This window comes from Fukomys damarensis, unplaced genomic scaffold (genome assembly GCF_012274545.1).
Source record: "Fukomys damarensis isolate Sample0158 unplaced genomic scaffold, DMR_v1.0_HiC HiC_scaffold_7, whole genome shotgun sequence".
Lineage (NCBI taxonomy): Eukaryota > Metazoa > Chordata > Mammalia > Rodentia > Bathyergidae > Fukomys > Fukomys damarensis.
In genome coordinates, this window is record NW_022900919.1 from 1,298,658 (window position 1) to 1,314,786 (window position 16,129).

Sequence of the window (16,129 nt, forward strand, 5' to 3'; positions counted from 1 at the left end):
ATGGAAGTACTTTATTTCTCCGTTGATTTTAAAAGATTGTTTTGTGGTGTACATCAATGTAGGTTGAAGGTTGTTTTCTTTAAGGTCTTGAAATACTTCACTCCAAACTCTCCTTGCCTTAAAGGTTTGTGTAGAGAAGTCTGCTGCGATTCTGATGGGCTTTCCTATATGGGTGATGTTTCTTTTCTCCAATAGCTTTCAATGTTCTGTTCTTGTGTTGGATTTCTGGAATCTTGATTATTATGTGCCTTGGTGTGGATTTATTTTGGTCGTGGTTATTTGGAGTTCTATGTGCCTCACTTATCTGTATGTCAAATTCTGTTTTCAAGTTGGCAAGTTTTCTGCCACTGCTCCTCTGAACAGCACTGCGTGGCATTTGTGCTATCTCTGCTGTTCTCATTGACTCCAGTCAACCTTATATTGTTTGTCTTTGCATCACCTAGAAATTGTTAGAATGGTTTTCCATGCTTTCTTACTATTTATTGTTGTTTTGTTTTGTTTTGTTTTTTGTACCAAGGATCAAGCCAGGACCTTGCAAGGCAGGCATGGTGCCACTAGCTAAATCCCTGGCCCAGTCTCTTAGTATTTTTAAGAAATTTTTCTTTTCATGGTCAGTAACTACAGTCCTGCCTTCTGAAATGCTACCATTACCTTGGTTCAAATGATTACAAATATTTTCTATAGAGTTTGTTTGTTTGGTGCCAGGGATCGAACTCAGGGCCTTGTGCTTACGAAGCATCTATAGAGTTTTTAATCTCCTGGAAATCTGTTTAAATTTGTCTTAGGGATTCCATTTCCTTCCTACTTTGGGCATTCATGCTTTCCATCATTTTCCTATGCTCCTCTGTTTTTTTAAACCTATCTCTACTCTAGCTTCATTGAGCATGTCCTTCATTTTAATTGCCATTTCTTTTTTTACCTGAAAGGTTATTTTCTCTATAGCTTCAGATGAGGGCATTTTCTTCACTTTTCCATTATCAGTTTAGAAAGTTCTGATAGGTGGTTTATAATTTCCTCTATCTCATTGTCTCCTGGACTTATCCTTGGTGGGATGCATTTTAATTGTGTGCATCTCGTCATTTTCTTTTTTATTTTATTTTGTTTTCTGAGTTGTTGCTTATGGATTTATTATGGCATATAGCTTTATTACTTACATTGAGATTTCTCTAGGAAATGCCTATTGCTCAGAGATGTCTTCTCAGTAGAGATGGTTCTTGGTTTTTGTGTCCATCCCAAGATCCTACATTCCCAGTTTGCTAAGTATGTGAGGTTTCTATCTGTTGAACTCAGCACCCAGTCCTTCGGTACTGGACTACAGCAATGGTTGTGACCCCAATCGCAGTGTTGTCATATAAGGGAGGACAACTGATTACAACAGGTGTGACCTCCTGGCTAAGGTAATACAGTTAGCAATAACAATAACACAAGCACAGCCTAGCAACTGACAAACTGCGGTAACTGTTAGTTTGGTACCTTTATCCATATAAGCAAGCACTACCTTTTTATAACAAAATCCAACATAAACCAGGCACTTGTATGCAATGAGTTTCCCCTTAGTAGAGTGATTTTACCCTGGCTGGGGGGTTGCGATTTAAAAGGAATAGGGACAAAACAGATAAGTGAAAAGAAATATAGTAGAAGCAAGGCTGGAAGGCATGCACGGGGTGAACACTTAGGCTTTGGGAGATGGGAGAAAATGACAGGAGGGAAAGAATGGAGGAGAAAGCAACTGAATATTGAGGCAAACCAGAAAGACAAGAGACACTGTTCACCACCATGAAAGTATCATAAAATCAAGAGAGGTAGTCGAAGAAAGAGTACAAATAGAACAGAACAAAAATAAAGGTAAAAAACCTAAACAAGGGAGGAGTGGGGGTGGGAAGAGAGAACAAATCAGCCTTTCTGTCCCTTATATTCTGTCTGGATCACACACCTTTAGGGTGGGTAGCACTCACACCCAGGGTGGGCCCTGCACAGAACTGTGCCAGACCAATCAGTGGACTAGTTTGATAACCACACACCTTAATCCCAGCATCACACACTCTAGATCCAGCCACCTCTGAAAAGCCCCACTTAGGACCACCTGAGACTCTGAGGAGACAGCTACAGCAGTCCATAACAATATTTTTCCTTTTTCCTGCTTTCCTTTTTTCAGATGTTTTTGTCCTCAGTAGCAACATTACTATGCATGACTTCAGTAATACTAATATAAAATGAATTTCCGGTATGACAGGAAAATTGCTTCAGTAGCATAATGGCCTTTACACAGATTGACATTCATTAGATAAAACAGACTGTCTTTTATAAAAACAATTCCTAACCATTCCAAGATTTAAATTCTGCATAATGCTTCAGAGTTGATAATAATGCTTTTCATTAAAAAGCACTCTTCCCTGCAAAGTGCATTATTTCATCATAAAATGAGAAACACAGAAGCGAATGCTAACAAATTTATACTTTACTACGATAAGCAACAGACTTCTAACAATCACCTTCTTGCACAGTGTTCTAGATAGACAAAGAAAGAACTTTTCCTTCTCTTCTACCTTCCTAGCACAGATGAGAGAAACCGTGAACTTGCTAGATGCTCTTTAACCTTTCCTGACTGGCTTCCTGAATTATTATCATTCTTCTATTAAGAAGCAATGTTAAAGGGGCGGGGATTTAGCTCAGTGGCACTGTGCCTGCCTCACAAGCACAAGGTCCTAAGTTTGATCCCCAGTACCAAAAAACAAAGGCAATGTTAATAAGGAATACATAAAAGTAATAACCTCTTACCATATATTATCTAACCTTTACCCTAATGTTTTATTATTTTTCTATTAAAAAATAATTTAATATCCCAAATGTTTGGTCATCATTTACAAAGTGGTTTAGGAAAAAACAGTTATGAATAAACTTACAACCTTAAATCCATCATAGTAAGAATGCTAAAAATGAAAATTAGAGAAACACTAAAGCAGCCAGAAAGGGATAATTTATTTTCAAAGAAATAACAATTAAAATATCTAACTTCTCAAGAGTATTTACAGAAGCCAAATGCCCAATGGGTTGACCTGTTCAAAGTTCTGTAACAAAATAACTGCTAAGTTTGACTTCTAAATGTAGCAAAAATATCATTAAAATATTAGCATAAGATGAAAAGTCTTCTAAACAAAAAACTGAAAGATTTACTTACCAGTAGACCCATACTAAAAATAATATTAAAGGGTAATATTTTAGGCATAGGAAAAAATGATCTGATAGAACTTAAATAGAAAGAAGATTAATGAGAAAGGGAAAATATAGATATATCTAAATATTATTACATATATAAAGTTCATTACTGTTTCATAAACCTTTATTAAATCTACCTAGCATAAGGACAGAATTTACATTATTACTTATAATTTAAAGAAAAATAAACAAAATGCATATCCAAAGTAAATTTGTTCAAAATCCTAAGACAGCATTGGCACCTACAAGGAAAGTGTCTTCATTTATATTCTTCCTACCACAATTAGGAAGACAAAAAGTTAAGATTAAAAAGAAAATTGAATCACTAGAGGCAGAAAAGCCTGACTTTACTGAAGTTTTGGCAGTGAGAAATTATTTTCTGAGTACTGCATCCATGAACTGGATATTTCCTGTTTTCCCTCCAAACTTTCCATCTGTTTCCAATCAGTCTGGGCCAGAAGCAGCTGACACTGTATATCCATAGATCCCTGCCCTCAGCTTCCACGTGAGTGTGGCCAATGGAGACCACTGGCAGACTGGAAAGAGGGAGGGAAGGTGGGTCCATGTATACAAGTCCAAAGTTCATTCCCTGCTGAGCCCCTGGAGGGCTGACTCCCTGAGCCCAAGGCCCCAGCTCCTGTCAGACACCCCTCTCTTGTAGCTCAGTGACACTCTCTGATCTGCAGTGGATCTCTCTCCCTGTCCCTGCAGATACAGAGCTGATGGAAGTCTTCACGTTAGCATCTGGACGTTTTCCCATTCCCTGTTACAAGGTGCCTTGTACCCTTTTCCACTCCTGGTGCCTCAGTCACCCCACCGGAATGTGCCATCTGTTTGCTGCCAAGACGCTGAATGCCTATTTATAAGATGGACGTAATCAAAACAGAACAGGGGCTGCTAGCTCAGGTGCAAAAGTCAGAAACAACCAGATCTACTAACAAAGCTGTAACTGGGAAGGGCTTGCTAACATCTCCAAGCTTCTTACCTCATCTGTAAAACAAAAACTAAAAAGTGACTACAGTGCCAAATTTTTAAATTTTTGATATAAATCATTTTAATATATTTGCTTTGTATTAATTGACACATAACAGTTGTACACATTTTATTGGGTAAAACGTGGAATTTCAATACATGTATATAGTATGTAATGACGAAAGCTGGAAACTGGCATATGCATCAGCTCAATCATGCGTCATTTCTTTGTGTTGGTAATACTCAAAATTCTCTTCACTAGCTATTTGGAAATACACATATATATTTGGAAATTGCCGCCAACCAAGAGCTTAGCCAGTGCTTGATACAAAGCAAAGGCTTGGTAAAGATTGAAACGTTGCTGTTAGTGTTGTTGCAGTTATTGGTGACACTGCTTCACAGAGGGCAAGGCTGACTACATGACCGTGGTCAATTTACAGAGAGTAAATACCTATCCCACTGTAGCTTTTAACTTTGATTGTGATCTAATAGGTTAAGTTTCAGATCAAAAACACCATGTCAAAAGGCAAGATTCTCTGCCTACCACAATATTAAAATGCAACTTGAGTACATAATTTTTCTATCTATGTAAATAATCATCTGTATATTTTACAAGCGAGCATTAGCACAAAGAGAGGTTCCGCTCCAGTTCAACATTACTGGAAAAAATAGTGGTATAAATTAGCTCAATCTTATTTCAGCTGGCTCAGGGCTAAAGAAAATCCTACTTGGGTCAAGTCAAAGCGTATTATTTCAGTACATCAACAATTATATAATTTCCCTGAAATTCCATCCCAAAAAAGGGACAGATAGTAACTGAATACACATTTGTGATAGAAATACTCAAAAATAAGAGTAAAGTGAAAACTAAAACCAAGAAGAGATGAAAGAGAAAACAGACTATCAAAACACAGGACCCACCCTTCAATTTCAGTGTTGTGTGTGACTGACAGTCTTAGTACACGTACAACGGTGAGTTAAGGACCAAATACAGCCAGTGATACCAAAGTGAGCCATGTGATAGCAAGACTGGTGCAGCACTTTGGAAAACGCAGCGACTGCTACATACAGGGTCTACACAATAACAACTCATTTGGCAGCCCGACGCAGATGACCATCTTCCAAATTTTCTCAAAGCGAAAAACACTGTCAATAACAATAAAGGACTGCTGACTACTGTTTAAGCCATGAACCAAAATATTTTCCCTAGACTAGTTGTGGTGCTGATTCAAGGGAAAGAGGAAAGCAGGACTTGTCTCATTGCACTGCGCCAAGGTACCTTTCAGCCTGGCTCCACTCAGACTGCAGTTCAAGACCTTGATCTAAAGAGATTGTTAAGTAGCTGCATCCCTGAATCAAATCACTCCAAGAAACAAAATGTCCAGCCCCTCTGAAGTGAACTGTTTGAGCTTGACGCAATCCAGCAAGCAAAGGAAGGCAGAACAGAACTCCACACATGTGGGCACTGAACGGTGCTGCTGATCACATGACCCATCCCATAGTTCTACCAGGATGCACCTCTTTGTCCAGCTTTCTATCTTCTAAGCGAGATGCCATTCAGAAACAACTGTTTCTGCAAGGGATTCAGTTTAATAACTGTAGTTGCAGACTCTCAAGGGAAAAGAATCATCAAAAGTAAGCAAATGTAACAAAAGTAATAGTAATAATAGAGAAAATGTGCCAGGCACTGTTGTAAGAGTTTGTCTTACCGAATCTTGGGATAACCCTGTGAAGCAGACACTGTCATTAGATTGGTTTTACAGAGAGCAATGTCTGACACATCCAGAATTTAAATATGCTGGTCCAGGTCTTTGAGCCACCAAGCAGGTAGGGAGCCCATGGGTCAGAGTCCTCTGTTTTTGCAATTATGATAGTGTCACATCATCATACTGTCACACACATGGCTTATAAAAATATTCCTAAGCAATGGTATCACTGAATAGACTAAGGTGCATCCATTGCTCTGATCTCCTTTATCTCTTCTACTTATTCTCAAGCTAAAATTCAAAGTCAAGATTTACAAATGAGAAATGAGCAAATCTCTCCCTAAAATGAGAAGCTATTTTAAATGTTCCACACAATGAAATTTCAAAATTTCACTATTCTGAAGCTACAGAGGACTGAAACCATCACTGATAACTATTCACAAGGCACAAAATATTCTGGAAGTTTTCTGTAAGACGATGGCATTGGTGACTAACAAAGTAATTCTGTCCTGTACTCGCTTTTTAAAGAAACGCATCCTTTCACAATTCTAGGTAGACTATTTTACCAGCCCCATCCAGAATTACAATTGAATATCAGCTTAGTGTCTTCTGTTCCTACAGAGAATACAACTGACTCACTCTCCAGAGTCAGGAGCATTGGAAACACAACTGCATAGTAAAGTCTGTGTCCCCTGTTCACTAAAGGTGAGGAGTCTGTGCCCGAGAGAGGACCCAGTCCTTCTTTGCTCCTCTTTTTCTTGATCCTTTTACTGCTTCCAGATGCAGCTGAGGCCAGAATCCCCTGACTATAATTGGTAAAGCACATCTACCAGTTCAAATCCTAAAACCTAGAAGCAAACAAAACCCTACAAACCAAGACACCATGACTGGAGACTGACTGATAGTTACAGTTCCTTAGAGCAACGCTTCTGTACATTCTTCAGTCTTACAGAAAGAAATTCTATTCTTTGGAGTCCATACCCTACAGTATAATCGGAAGCACCACTTTACATCTTCTGAACAGTGGGGTCCATAACAGATTTTCACTCCAAAACAAAGCTGACGCCTACTCACTGAGGCAAGGAAATCCACAGGCACAAACATGAAGAAAATCAACGTTTGAGACACTCACTGAATTCCGAAATAATCCACAAGAGGTTATCTCTTGGAATCATGAATTTTTCATTTCTCCATGTTTTCTTACTCTGGCTTGTTTCTTAAGGCTTGCATCCCAGAAAATCAGAATGTTTTCCCTTTCATTCAACAATGGCTCTTTTAAAGGTCTTTTCTTTATCAGAAACAGAAACATAGTTCCACTGAAATTTTCTTTTTTACTGTGCCTGAAAATAACCAGGTACAGAAAGACAAAATCTTGCCTTTGAAAGGCAAATATTATTGGCACTTGTTCATTTTTTTTTCCTGTTTTTGTAACAAAAGTACTAAGTCCTAAAATTTCAAGGCACACTATTGAATTCTATTTGGTTTCCAATCCTAAACAAACCACAATTAGAGGTGTCAAATTAATTCTGAACAAATTTGCTGCAGGGCCATGGGCCTTTAATCTTCACATACCAAGAGTGCTTGTTCACCTCTGCTAGAAAGAGATGCGGGTCTAGGAAGTCAAAGGCTAGTCAACAGAGGAGAAAAATGGGATAGAATCTCTCTGGATGATAAAAGAAAGTAATGAACCCTGCAATGTTTTCCCTAGCAAGCTGAGAGAACTGCCAAGCTGGGGGTCAGAGGTTTATTTTAACTAGAAGTCCCATTTTGCTCCTTTAGGTCACCACAAGCTCCATGAAGCAGATGATCACTCCTGACTTAAAAGCATTTCCAAATTACAAACTCAAAAGTACAAAAATATGCAATTTGTGAGTATAAAATCATTGTTTTAAATTAATAGATATCAAAATATGGTCAAATGTCATGTGCTCACAGATTAAATTATATTGATTTTACACATATGATATGTAATGCCACGATATACACAATAACTTTAGTAACCAGTTCCAAGATGTGTGCAGAAAACCACCATCAAGAAACACTGATGGAGCCAGCCTGGGCAACTTACCAACTTAGCAAGACTCTGTCTCAGATAAAAAGTAAAACCCTGGGGATGTAGCTCCATGCAAAGGCCATGGGTTCAATGCCAGTACCAGAAAAACAAACAAAAAAGTCTCTCGTAAACAAAAAAAATGCAATTATAATATTTTCATACCTATCTTTCCAGGGCTCTGGATTAAACAACTGCCTAGTGTAGCAATTAAATCATATTGTAGTTCATTTCCAAATTAAACTTTTCTTGACTTACCTGCCTATTATAGCTATATTTGAAATTCTCACAGCTTTTCCTCGATGTCAGTATTATCCAAACTGGAAAGCTTCATTCCAATATGATCTGGAATAATTTTTTAAATTCAACAAGAGCTAGTAATAGTTGACTTTAAAAGTTTAATTCAGGATAAAGTAAACTGTAGAAAGTTAAAACTGCAGTGGTACCCGCATTCATGAACTCAATTCTGTCCATGATTCTAGTCACAAATCGAACTAGATGAGAACTGAATGAACTTCCCCCTAAGGTCAACATTGAACCTAACCATTGAATTTGATTCAGTTCTTGTCCAACTTGGTTTATAACCAGAACTGTGGAAAGAATTGAGCCCATGAACCAAGGTATCACACTATATGGAGGAAAACTGAATGTTATTAGTGAGTGAAAGCAAATAAAGTTCAAAAGGTATGTATCATGCAAAATTCTTGGTTTTTTTAATCATTTCTTGGTTCTACCTTTGCAAATAACTAAGAACAGGGCTGGGGATTTAGCTCAATGGTTCTGCTGCCTGCCCCGCAAGTGCAAGGTCCCGAGTTCAATTCCTGGTACCAAAAAAATGATGATGATGATAATAATAATTAATAATATAGCCTCACCATCTGTAGTCTTTGAGTGTCAATTTTAAAAATGATTCTCAATATTTGTCAAATTCAAATTTAAAAGTAAATACCAAAAGTTGTGTATGACAACATAGAAGGATGTAAGGTGAAAAAAAAAATCTCAGGAAATTCTCTATGATTGTTAAGAACTTTACTCTTTAACATGAATGGAAATTCATCTCTCTTTCTTTAACATTATGAATGTGCTCACCAAATTCCTATGAATTTCTGCCCCTTTGGTTATAATTTTAGATCCAACAGCATTTAAGTACAAATTCCAACACAGCTTGCCTTAATGGTATACATCTGTAAAATTATGGAAAATCTCTGTATATCCTTTGGTTTAAAATAGCATTTCAGCCTGGGCTTTAGCTCAGTGGTTCCACTGCCTGCTTCACAAGCACAACGTCCTGAGTTTGATCCCCAGTACCAAAAAATAATAATAATTTATAAAATAACATTTCAAAAGCTCAGTATGCCCACTCAGATGGTACATACTAACAAAAAAGCACCTAAATAAAGCATCTAAATAAAAGAACATACTGTTCTTATTCTGAGAATAAACACATTTAGTTACTTCCAACTACAGCAAGTTTTACTTAGGAAGGAAAAGACTACTTGAAAAAGCATTGCACAAAAAAAAATGCATTATCAAGAAATCCATTTACAATGAAGCCCAGAAGATCACAGCACAGCTTACTTCCCCCCCCCCGACAGCTTACTTTTTTGATGCGTCAGTTTATATAGATAAATAGTAAAAGCAACCATTTGAATATCTAGAGGAACTGGTCATTACCTAGAAAATCAAATTTGGTTTAATGAATATAAATTCACTTTTAATGCTTACCGTGTTTAGACTTCTCAATATGTGAGTAGGGTTCTGAGCGCACAAAAGCTTCTCGCTGTGACTTTCATGGCAAGAACACAACTCATGTGTCACAGTACCCTGCCGCTCACTGCTCCGACACACAATGTGAAAGGGTCAACGGTGAGGGTGCAGATGCGAGTAATAATGCCCGCTGCCTTGAACCCTACAGTCGCCTCCAGCTAAGGAGGCTCCCGTCTCCCACTAACCACCTGCACCGGACCAGCTGTGAAGGGAAGAGATGTGCACACATACACAAGGAGGCAGGTAGATGAGTGAGAGATTAGACAGACGCGTACCGATGCACGTGCACTCCTACAAGGAGAAGTGGGACTGCTACTGCTACCAAATATCAACACTCTAACGGGACAGACACAAGCCTTATTAGTGTTGAAGATATTTACAAATAACTATCATTACTAACTGGCCACATCGAGGCTGAGCAGTGTACTATATTACAGAATAAATTCCTTACAGTGTCTTCTATGAAAGTGTATGTTAAACTAAGATTGACAGTGCAGTTTCTGTGTTTTCAATTCATATGTTGTGGGCCACGTCAAAAGTGGGGGGGAAGCCTTTCAGACAGGTCCACGTTCTGGCAGTGGAACTTGTACCCCACATGAAAACATGCAGTAACATAGGAAATAAAGTAACATGAAAATGTTTCCAGCAGTCATCTCAAGCTGAATGCAAATACTGTCCAAATCTCTTTATACAGAAAAAAGCAGACGCTCAGAAGCAAGTGATGAAATAGAGGTATATAAAGAAAAATTTAAAATATACTAAGTACTAATTAATAATTGCAGCAATTAAAAGCATACGAATCTCTACAGCCCAGTGGTTTACAAAATAGGTCCTATTTATTAAATGTCATACAACACTACTATACAAACAGGAAAATGAAAATGGAAACATCATATAACATACTACATCTGGCCTTATCTATCCTAAAAGATACTTTGTTTTGTTACAAGTTTATTATACTGACAATTTGTCCTAGATAAAAATTATGTAACCTCAAGAAACAATACTGTATTTCAGCAGGCACAGTGGAAGTTGGCATCACAAAGTAAGAAGTTATTCCGTGCCTGGGTAGAGAGCTATCTGTATTCTGACCTGTGTTTATTTTTCCTCTCTTACGACAGTTGCAGATCTTTCTTCTCTATACGTAAGTCCTCTCTCCTCTACTTTATCATTAAAACAAGTTTTTTTTTAAAAGCATCACAGTGGAACATAATTACAATATCAACATTTTTGCTATAACTTTATCTTCACATTCTTATAACTATATATTTCAGGTGGATTATTGATATATATATGTATACAAGTTTGATGAAAACAAGATATTTACATGAAATATACATGAAAGAAATTTTAGTATAGTCCCTTAGAAGATAGCTACACCTGCTCTTTTGAACATGGTATGAGGAATTTTATACATAAAAATGATGAACTCATTACTACTGACATAAAATAAAGCCACTGCCAGATTAAAAGGCACACTTCTTATCATAGTAAATATTTATCATGCAAATTAGAAATTCAAATTGCAATCATGGCCTTTATTAAATATGGATCAACTACTCTTCATGACCCACTCACTTATGTCTACAGAGTAAAAGGGGTTATGAAATGTGACCTAAGCAAAGAAATCACTGTCCCACAAATAAATCCCCACCATCCAGAGAAGAAAAATAGTCAGAGAGACAAAAATCAGACACCCACAAAATTGGAAACTCTTGCTTCAGACCCACTACTCCTACAGCAAGCATTTCACAGTCAAAATAACCAAAATAAATGCTCTCTGAATTCTCCATGAGCAAAGTGCTCAGGCTATATGCAGCCCGCCTCTGACCCTGCTTCTCAGTAAGTCACTTCTGTACAGACCCTTCCTGCCTTCACTTCTCCATCACTCCTTCATTCAATCAACATTTACTGGGCCTAGCCGGTGTGGTGGCGCACGCCTGTAATCCCAGCACTCGGGAGGCTGAGGCAGGAGGATCCCTGTGAGTTCGAGACCAGCCTGGGCTACATAGAGAGTTCCAGGTCAGTCTCAACTACATAGTGAGACTCTGTCTCAAAAAAAAACATTTATTGGGCCAGGGGTGTAGCTCAGGGCACCACCCCTGCCTGGCAAGTACAAGGTTCTGAGTTAGATTCCCGGTATAGGAAAAAAAAATTTTTACAGAACCAACTCACTGCTAAGCTAAGAAATTAGGAGTGGCCCCTATATGAAAGAAAGAAATGTCCATTCTATGAGCCGATTCCCTGGGAAAACCTCAGCTGGAGATGCTGGCTCTCCCCAAAGACTCGATACTGGAGTGGCCCTCAGGACTCCCATCCCAGCACAGACAGAGCCTGGAGATTATGCCGGTTTCCATGCATGTGGCTGTCTGTGCAAACCCCACCTCATACTGCTCCACTCTCTGGCCTTAAATTCACCCTCATAGGGCTCACTGGGCTTCTATGGGCCGGAGGATTGCTCTACAGGGCCCGAAGGGTGAGTGATATCTGAGCATACACAGATGGTTCACAGGGCTTAAAAATGAGATTTAGCAAAATGTATTTATTAAATATTTCATTCATTTTAATATCTCAAAAGGTAAAATAAGACTTCCACTTGCAACTAGATTTCCTAAACTCAAACATGGCATAATCCTGAAAGACTTTCAAAATTAATATAAGTGTTCATGTAATACATACAAACTAAAAGATATGAACTGTATTTGGGAAAAATAACACAAGAAATGTGACAACAGGCTCCCTGTCTTAAATTACCTTTGTTGTCACTGAGACACAATACCAGTCACCAACAAGTTAAAGGAATAAAGGTTTATTTCAGCTCACAGTTTATAGAAATTTCAGTCCATAGTCAGCTGGCTCGAAACCAGGGTGGCACAGCCGAGGGGCACCACAGAAGAAAAACATTTCATGGCAGTAAGAAGCAGCAACAACAACAAGCCTGCCTTTCCTCTCTCCCTTCCTATTCCATCCAGCCTATGGGCCTATTGAGTGGTGCCACCCACACCCGGTGGGGGGGTCCATTATCCACACACACAACTAAATTTAGTACCACAAACCCTTAATCTCAGTATCACACATTCTAGATCAAGCCAGCTCCAAAAAGCCCCACCTTTGAGTGCATGAGGCTTTCAGGGGACATCTGGATACAAGCAATAATATTCCTCCCTTGGCCCCAAAAAGACTCATGCATATCCCTTTATGCAAAAAGCATTTAGTCCTTCTCTAAAAGTTGCCAAAGTCCTAACAGTTCCAACACTGCTAAAAAGTCCAAATCCAAGTCTCCTCGGAGAGTCAAGGCAAACCCTTAGCTGTGAGCCCCTATAAAAATTCAAAGAAAGTTAAGCATTTCCAACACACAAATGGCACAAGAGAAACATTTCCATTCCAAAAGGTACAAATAGGAGGATAGAAATGAATGTGACCCAACCAAGACCAAAATCCACCAGGGCAAACATTAAGTCTCATAATTCTTTTATCAGGTAACTCACCTAAAGTGGCTCACCAATTAAACATTACTGGGTTCTGGGTTGTTTGCCTCTCCTTCTGGAGTTAGATTCAAGGTTCTTCTCATCTTGAATAAAGAGCTGAATTAAATTATCAAAAAGCAGCAACAAAGTTTGTTTGAAAAAGTAAGTGAAGAGTGAAGGAGAAACTGGTTCTGTAGAGCAAGTTTGGGCAGAGGAAAAGAGGAAAAAGCAAGATTAAAAAATACACCCTGGAAAAAGCAGGATGGGTTATTGTGAGCGAAGTCATGATAGCAAGGTCTTCTTGGGATCTGGGTCCTTTGACACTGTCCAGATCCCAGGAACCCCATGAGAACTTCTACATATGGGTCCTGAGAGGTGATGCTGGGGTCCCCCATCTCAGGCTGATGCCAAGTCTCAGCCATATCATTGAAAACCTGTGTGAGTTCTCAAAAATCCAGGTACATGGCTTTGGGAAGTGTTCTGCACATGAGTTCTGGGATATCATCATGAACAGGTCACACCTGTTTCTCCAGTCAGCTTTACCACCTCCTAAACTTCCAAATCCATCACTCAGGGTAATCTGTGGCAAGATGTGAACTCCAAAGGGCTCGGGTAGTTCCACCCCTGCAACACTCAGGTGGTTACAGCTCTCATGGCCTCTCTTGGGCCAGTTATGCTCCCTCCTTGCAGCTTTCCTCAGACCATTCACATTCTTGGCTTCTCCAATATTTAGGGTCTCCACTACATCGTCCACTTCACACCTAGAGCTTCACTCACTGCCCTTTTAGGGACACACTGCCTGGCCTCCAGGGCCTTGTACTGAAATCTGGGTGGAAATCTTCACGAATCAACAACTCTTGTGTTGTGCATACAACTAAAACTAGCACAATGTGGATGATGCCAAAGTCTGGTGCCAGCTGAATCAGGAGCCAAGCTTCCTCCTCTCCTGGCTGTAGGTTTCAAGTGCCTGGATCACTGAGAAATCTGAACCCAAACCCAAGGAATAAATTTTCTATGCCTCTTGCATTCTGGAACATGGTGCTCTGGATTCTCTTCTCAAAACAAAGTCTTTCACATTTGCAATTTTGAGACTACCAAAGCCAGAGTCCTGCTAGTTTTTGTAATGTCCTCAGGCCATCTTTTTTATTATTCTCTTCCTGCTCAGCATCCAAGTTTTTCTCTGCTCCATCCACGTAGTCTCAACTTTACTGGAGCTTCCTTTATAGCCAAACTCAAAACATTTCAGGCCATTCTTCTGGGCCCTCTGTTCTTGATTCTCAATGTAGATCTGGCTAAAAGCCCCAAAAGTAGCCATGCTACCACCTCAACATTAGACTGCCTTGAAATTGTTTTCTATGAAATTAATTAGTCCATCACACTTAGTCTCTAGACATGAGAAAAATACAGACAAATCTTTGTCAAAGCATAACACATATGGTCTGGAGTCCAATACCAGTGCAGTCCTTGCTCCTGAGAATTCCTGAGCCTAGTCTTTACTGTATACATTTTTATCAGCATTCTGGCCTTCTGAATTTTGAATCTCTCATCAAGTTCAGTTTAAAGCATTCCAGAGCTGCTTCTTTGCTGTCATCTCTAAACCTTTCCAAACTCTTCCCATAAGCCAGTCCCAAAGGCTCCTGGGCCTGTACATGGTCAGGTCCAGTCATAGAAATTACCTACTTCTTGGGTACCAAAATCTGTCTTGCTCACTGCTATGGTTTTAGTCCAGATATCCTCCCAAAGCCTGTGGTGAGCAAATTTTTATCTAACCAAGCAGAACAAAAGCACTGAAAAACCAATAGCATTCCTCTCCACCAATAACAAACTCACTAAGAGAGAAATCAGGGAGCCAACACTTTTCACAATAGCATCAAGAATGAAATACCCAGGAATCAATCTAATGAAGGAAGGAAAGGATCTTTACATTGCAAACTATAACACTCTGAAAAAGGAAATCAAAGAGGATATCAGAAAATAGAAAGACATCCCCTATTCATGGATAGGCAGAACAAATACACTGAAAATGGCCATACATCTGTAACTGTCATACAAACAATGCAATCCCAGTCAAAATACCAATAGAATATCTCACAGAACTAGAGAATACAGTCCTAAAATTATCTGCAACCACAAGGGACCTAGACTAGCAAAAGCAATTCTAGGAAACAAGGGAAAGACAGGGGGCATCACAATCCCTGATTTGAAATTACACTACAGAGCTACTGTGATAAAAACAGCAAGGTACTGGTAAGAAAAAGACCTGAAGATCAAATGAACATATTAGATTAGATGCACAAACAACTTCAACCACACTCGGCTAACTCATCTTTGACAAAGGAGCTGAATGCTTTCACTAGACGAAAGACAGCCTCTTTAATAAATGGTGCCAGGCAAACTGGCTTCCACTTGTCAAAAACTAAAATTACACTAAAGCTTATCTCTCACATGCACTAAACTAAGATCTAAATGGATCAAAGATCTAAATATAAAAACAGAAATACTTAATCTGCTGAAGATAGAATAGATAAAACTCTTGAAGACACAGGTGTAGGCAAAGACTTCATGAACAAAACCCTGATTCCACAGGAAATATGACCAAGACTCAACAACTGAGACAACATCAAATTAAAAAGCTGTTGCACAACAAAAGAAACCACCAACAGAGTGAAGAGACAACACACAGAATGGGAAAAAATTTTACCAGATACTACTCATACAAAGGACAAATATCTAGAATATATAAAGAGCTTTTAAAAAATCAGACCCATCAAATTAATAGACCCAGTACAAAACTGGGCATCTGAAATGAACAGACATTTCTCAGATGAAGAAATACAAACAACAAATAAATATATGAAAAAATGTTCAGCATCACTGGTCATTCAAGAAATGCAAATTAAAACAATGCTGAGATTTCAACTCACTTCAGAAAGAATGGCTGCTATCAAGAA